The following is a 6,944-nucleotide window of genomic DNA, read 5'->3' as shown; positions in this document are numbered from 1 at the left end:
CCTGGTAGTGGTTAATTGTGGGCCCTGATTTTTATTTTAGGGGTGAGTTTTCCCAAATGATCTTTCCCGTAATCTCGCTATTAATATTTGGGTGGTGGCAGCAGAAGTGCTATTCCCAAAATCTAGGGTTTTAAGATTTGGGGGAAGTTTTATACCAAAGCCTGGTCGATAAGGCTTTGGGGTAGACTTGCTGGCCCCCACTTCTGCATTTATCGTGCCAGTGACAATGATATTCCTCTCTCAGCCTCATTTGCACATTTCTGGCCGAGAACCCGCCAGTGTAGACGTAGCCCTAATGTGGGTTTCTGGCAGGGCCGCCAGCCAGGGCTGGAAGCCCCCCAGGGTTAAAGCCGCCATCTGGGGATGCCAGATCCTCCTGCACAAAGCAGCTCCTGGAAACATGCCCTGGGCCGGGAGTGAACCCTGAACGTGGGTGGGGGATGGCAGGGGGACGAACACAGACGTGTTGAACATTGCAAGTATAGGAGACACATCTGCAGCCCTGCAGTTTTGCAGCTCCCTATCCTGCTTTGCAGACTCCAGCAGAGGGGGCCAAAGGCCTGGGTCCAGGGTACAGTGGTGGTGCTGTGAACCATTCCAGACTTTCCCAGCCTTTTAAAAAAAAAAAAAGAAAAAAAGAAAGAAAGAACCCCTTTAAAAAAGAGAGAGAGATTTTCCTGATAAACAGCTGGCATCTACAGCGATGGCTCCATTGTGCCACGTGCTGCCCCCCATCTACAGGCACCGAGCCCCCAGCTCCTACTAGCCACGGTTCCCTGTCACTGGGAGCTGCAGGAGCGGTGTCTGCACTCAAGGACGGCACGTGGAGACCCCCTGCTCTGCCTCTCTCAGGGGCCACAGGGACAGGCCAGCCACGTCCAGGGGCAGCAGTGACCACGGCGTGATGACTCCAGCCACGGCAGGTTCTGCATTTGAGAACTCACCGATCACAGAAATAAACGTAAGTGTAAGACAGAAATGAACGTGATGAAATCCCCAGAGCAGCCAAACCCCCAAACCACCCCACTCTGCAAGCAGGGACAGAAGTAACCACGACCCCCCACGTATGTGGTGTCGCAGAAAAGCCTCCGCCTGGACTATTGCTTGATGTCCACCTACATTTTCTGGAAGTGCACTAAACTCTAAGGTCCTGCCAATACATGACTCAGAGAGGGTATGTCTACACTACAGCACTAATTCGAAGTAATTTAATTCGAATTAGTTAATTCGAACTAAGCTAATTCGAACTAGTGCATCTAGACCTAAAAACTGAGTGGAAACTGAACCGAAGTTAAGGCTGGCTGGAAGCAGGACTTAGAGCGTGGAGCTGCTGCCTCAGGCTAGCCGAGCTCCATGCTTAAAGGGACCCGACCCCCACCCCAGACAGACAGTTCTCAGGGGTGCCCCGCTTGCTTGTCTACCTCGATGAGGGACAGCAAAGCAGTCCTGGCTTGGAGTGCCCTGAATGCCCACACTCGGCACATCACAGCACTCGGCCATCAGCCCGGCTGCACTTGCCGCAGGCTGCCATCCGGGGGGGTCAATTGAGGAGCTGTCAGGATCCAGGAGACCCTGCAGGAGAGCTTCCACCCCAAGGTGCCCACAGACCCACCCCAGTCCTCCCCATCGGGGGCTTGTGCCCCATTCCTCCCTCACCTCCTTCCACTTACTCCTTCCTACCCCCCTTTCCTGATGTAAAAAATAAAGGACATGTGTGGTCAATAATAGAAACTCTCTTTATTTAACAAAAATGGGGGGGGTGGGACTAACCTCTGGGGAGACTGGGAAAAGGAAGTGGGAGAGGGGAAGAGAGAGGGTGGGAGAGGAGAGGGGAGGGGGAAACCTGGGAGGAGGGAGCTGGAAGCGGGAAGCCAGGGGAAGAAGGAGGAGGGAAAGTATCAAACTATGGTACGCCATATCTTCAGTACTGTGTACAGATGTGGTCTCCTCACCTCAAAAAAAGATGTTTCAGCCTTGGAAAGGGTTCAGAAAAGGGCAATGAAAATGATTAGGGGTTTGAAACAGGTCCCATATGAAGAGAGGCTAAAGAGACTGGGACTTTTCAGCTTAGAAAAGAGGAGACTGAGGGGGGATATAGACTGAGGTCTATAAAATCATGAGTGGTGTGGAGAAGGTGAATAAAGAAAAGCTCTTCATTATTTCCCATAATATAAGGACTAGAGAACACCAAATGAAATTAATAGGTAGCATGCTTCAAACTAATAACAGAAAGTTCTTCTTCACAAAGCATATAGTCAACCTGTGGAACTCCTTGCCACAGGAGGCTGTGAAGGCTAGAACTAGAACAGAGTTTAAAGAGAAGTGAGATAAAGTCATGGAGCTTGGGTCCATGGAGTGGTATTAGCCAGGGGGTAGGAACGGTGTCCCTGGCCTCTGTGGAAGGCTGGAGATGGATGGCACAAGAAAACGGCTTGGTCACTGTCTTCGGTCCATCCCCTCTGTGGCACCTGGTGTTAGATGCTGTCAGCAGACAGGCTACTGGGCTAGATGGACATTTGGTCTGACCCAGTACGGCTGTTCTTATGTTCTAAGCTCAGGGCTCAGGGTCAGGGGTCTCACTGGACCAACTTGATTTTCATGCAAACCTGCTCCTGGATTCGCTTGTGGCCTTTGGATTCCAGGCTGGCAGCTATCCTGCCCTAGTCAGACCCTTTCCTGTGCCTAGTGCGGAGACTGTAGACGTTGGAGGCCTCTCCCCCAAACCTGGATGAGGTCCACGATCTCCGCACTAGACCAGGCAGGCGCCCGCCTCTTGTGGCCCCGGCCAGGTTCCTGTGAGCTGCCAACCTGGTCCTGGGAAGAGGCGGAGGGCTGGGTGGCAGCGGGTGGCTGGCTCATGCCGTGCCAGGTGCAGGGTCTGCTGGCTGGGTGCTGGCAGGCTTGTACCTGGTACGGGCACCATAGCCAGACCGTGCCCCTTTAATGGCTCCGGGGCCGGGAGGGGGGCAGACAAGTTTCCCCGGCTTGGCCCAGAGTGGCCACCAGGGCAAGCTGGGAAGGGCTAGCCTCCAACTAGTTCAAATTAAGTGGCTACACAACCCTTAATTCAAACCACTTAATTCAAACTAGGCGTTAGTCCTCGTAGAATGAGGTTTACCTAGTTCGAATTAAGCGCTCCGCTAGTTCAAATTAAGTTCGAACTAGCGGTTTGCATGTATAGCGCCTATGAAAGTTAAAATTCAAACTAACAGCTGTTAGTTCGAATTAACTTTGTAGTGTAGACATACCCAGACTGACAAAAGCTCCTGCTGACAATTTATCAATAATTCTCTGTAACTTTGTAACTGTTCCAGCTGCATCACCTGTTAAACTTCGCAACTTCTTGTGAGCTTTGTTAAACCTCGCGACTGTGCAACTCTCAGCCTCTTTGCTTTGTAAGTTCAGAATCTTACGGTCAACTGAGTGATTGTTGAAGCTCCCACCCTGGCAACTTCTTGCAACTTTCCTTCACTTGCCCTAAGCAGCAGTCTCCCCTGAGCTAGGAATGTGTGTGAGTGAGTGGAGACTCTTATCGCTGTGTCTACATTAGCATGATTTTGCGCAAAAGCAGCCACTTTTGCGCAAAATCTTGCCACCTGTCTACACTGGCCTCGAGTACTTGCGCAAGAACACTGATGTTCTAATGTATAAAATCAGGGCTCCATAAACAGTTTTCCAGACCTTCAGAGAATTCGCGGGGTTCACATCAGCAGGTCTGGTCTGTATAATTCTGTGAAAGCTCCAGTTGTAACTCTTTATAAACTCAGATAACACGACCGCTGTTGTGTTTGGAGAACCGGTGCATATCCACCAAGTCTGCTTGCCATTGTAAATCCATGTCTGAGACAACGGTCTTGTTTCTTTTAAGACGTATTCGAGTAGGCTCGTGCAAAGAGTAAGCATCCTGGTCCGAAAGCCACGATGTTACCTGTCTTCTGTTCAAAGTTATACAGTGCTTTTTGACTGCTTGAAACAGAGGGTTCACCCCACCAAAGCTGCCAGCTTCCCTGGGGGTGTAATATATTTTCTCTAACAGAGCAATCTGCGTAGACATGACTGTTATTTGTGTTAGTAAAAGATTCTGTAAGTATGGAAGGAACACATTCACAGCAACACATTTAATACAAGTTTTATGAAGCATCAGGATTAACACACCCTTTTACAGCCGTCTGCAAATGGGCACCATGACACCCCCACCACTATCGCTATTAGGGAGTCCGAGTTAATTCATTCTTTCACGTTTGTTCTCGAGATCCATGTGTCAGATATGAGCAAAAACAGCTGGCACAAGATAGATTTACTCCCACAGGATTACCGATGTGCAATTTCTCAAAGGCTTCTAGAAAGTCATCGTCGAGCTGGCGAGAGATTGTCAAAAAAAGAGAGTAAGCTATAGCTGCTGGGTTTTAGATTCACAAAACACCCATTATGGCCCCACCTCGATTTTTCATTTACCCGTTTGACTTCCTTTCCATTCACCTTGTCCGAGTCCTGGGAGCCGCAGGCAGCTTCCTCCACAGGGACGGATAACGAGAGGCCGTCTAGCTCGTCGGGCTGCTTTGTGAGTGGTTGGGTTTTGGGATCAGATTATGGTGTATCCAATAGCAGTGGGGGCAAAGGGGCCCCTTTTTGCCTCTCCCTCTGTGACAGCGCGTTGGGGTCCCCCGTCTCCTGCACCCCGAAATGGCACAAACAGACTGCACCAGCCGGTGGAATAGAGGAAGTTTATTGCCTCTCCAGGATACAGCACAGCACAGATGTAGTCTGGTCACAGAGCTGGGCTAGGATGCCTCACGCCCCCTTGAGTTGGGGGGAGACTGGGCCCCTAAACTCCAGCTCCTCTCCCTAGGCTGTCTCCTCCATCCTCACAGTCAGCCAGCAACCAACTCACTCACTTCCAGCCCTGCCCCCCAGCCAGGGCAGCATTCCACCTTCCTTTGTTCCTCTCCATGGGGGGTGTCTGGCCACTGGTTCAACAAGTTTGGCACTACCTCTGCCTAGTGAGGCTTTCCCTGCTGGGTCTTGCTCCAGACAGCAGGGGTCACCACAGCCCAGCAAGTACCCCCACTACGTCACACCCTCATCCTCGGAACTGTGGCTGATGTGGTGCTTTCTTCTCATGCGGTGGAAGGCCCTCGGAACCAAAGCAAAGTCCAAACTTCTGGTGGGGGTGGTGAAGGAGTCCATGTTTCCACTCAGCGTTTGCATGATCTCTCAAACACGCGCTCTTGGAACAAGATGGCCTCTTTTGTGTGGTGCTAGAACTTATAGGGAAGTGCTATGCTCTGATTGGCAGAGGGTGCCACAGGAAGCTCTTAGAGGGGTCACACGACCCGCTTCTGGCCTGGTCAACCGGTCCCGGAACTGCTCCCCGATTGGTCAAAGCGGTTTGCGGGGTGGTCCACAGGGGAAAAACCCTTCCTGATTGGTAGAGGGAGGCAGGGCAAATTCTTAGAGGGGTCACATGACCCACTTCCGGGTGGGTCATCCGGTCCTGGGACTGTCCCCGATTGGTCCAAGAGTTTCATGGGGCGGTCCTACAGGGAAAAACTCTTCCTGGTTGGTAGAGGGAAGCAGGGCGAGTCCTTAGAGGGGTCACATGACATCCCTTGCTTCCGGTCACCTGGCCCTCTTGACCCCGGATATATTACCCCCAAGGGCGGGACTTCCGGTGACAGGGGATGGGCCTAACGGGGGAGGGGGGGCGGGGCAGGGTCACATGACACCCTTTACTTCTGGTCATCTGTCCCTCTTGACCCCAGATGTACTACCCTCCAAGGGCCGGACTTCTGGTGATGGGAGGGGGGGGGGGCTGGACATGGACGGGACTTCCGGGGTCAGGGGGTGGGGCTAACGTTTGGTTGATGGTAGGGCCCTTATACTACTTATTAACACCATGCTCTTGTGCCAAAATGTTCATTTGTCACTCCCAAGGTAACCAAGAGATATAGTTCTCACTGGGAAACTGAGGTACAGAATGGGGAAGTGACTAATTCAAGGTCAGCTGGGAGTCCAGTATCAGAGAAAGGGTGGAAATGATTTGCACTAAGGCTCTAGCTATTGCTTAATTCACAAGCTCAACAACAGACTACGGCTATTTATTTTTTAATGCTCCCTTGCAATAGAGGTTGAGTGGTGGGTATTTTATTGGAATCCTGTGGCATCTCATTACATAATGACTCCAACAGGTGCATCAAAACTGGCCATTTGAACTGATGATTTCAGGCTGTTACGCACCCTTGTGGCTAAGCGAAAACCTCAGCGTTGAGCGCTGTGTTTTGATTGCAGATGCGGAGAGCTGTGATGTGGTACAACCACGAGAAAAAACCAGAGGCCACTAAAGGTTCCTCTATATGCTGCCTTGGAAGGGTTTGATTTGTAGCAGAAAATGTCAGTTTTACCACACATGCCCCTCCTCGAGCTGAAAAATATTCCCAGTGAGAATAATCTAAACGTACAGCTGAGCAAAGTCAGCTGCAGATAGTGGCAGAGTTTGATTTGGGCTATTTACTTTGTAGACTTGGAAATGTGTGATCCACAGTTAAAGGTTCTAATAAAGCTTCAACTTTCTGAATCTCAGCGTCTAATTTATAATTATTGTCCAGCACCACCCAGAGTTTTGTCACACGTATGGAAATTTAAATGGATTAAAAACTGAAAACAAAAATCTTAAAATCCGCAATTTCCCACAAGCATGAACACTTAAATAGACCAAAATGAAGAAAAAAAACCCAAAATGCTTAAAACCCAAGATTTTACACTGAGATTGAAACAGGAAAAACACCTCAAAACCATACACGCTTGCACTTCTGTGGGGATTAAATGACTATTGACCAGAAAAAATTATTAAAATTCAACTCTTGCACAACTCTGAAAATTGAAATAAAAAATACTTAAAGCGCAGGATTTTACACAATTTTGGGAATTTAAACAGCAACCAAATA

This window comes from Pelodiscus sinensis, chromosome 22, assembly GCF_052426305.1.
Source record: "Pelodiscus sinensis isolate ZL-2025 chromosome 22, ASM5242630v1, whole genome shotgun sequence".
Classification (NCBI taxonomy): Eukaryota; Metazoa; Chordata; order Testudines; family Trionychidae; genus Pelodiscus; species Pelodiscus sinensis.
The sequence above is the reverse complement of the archived record's forward strand: the minus strand, read 5'-3'. Positions refer to the sequence as shown.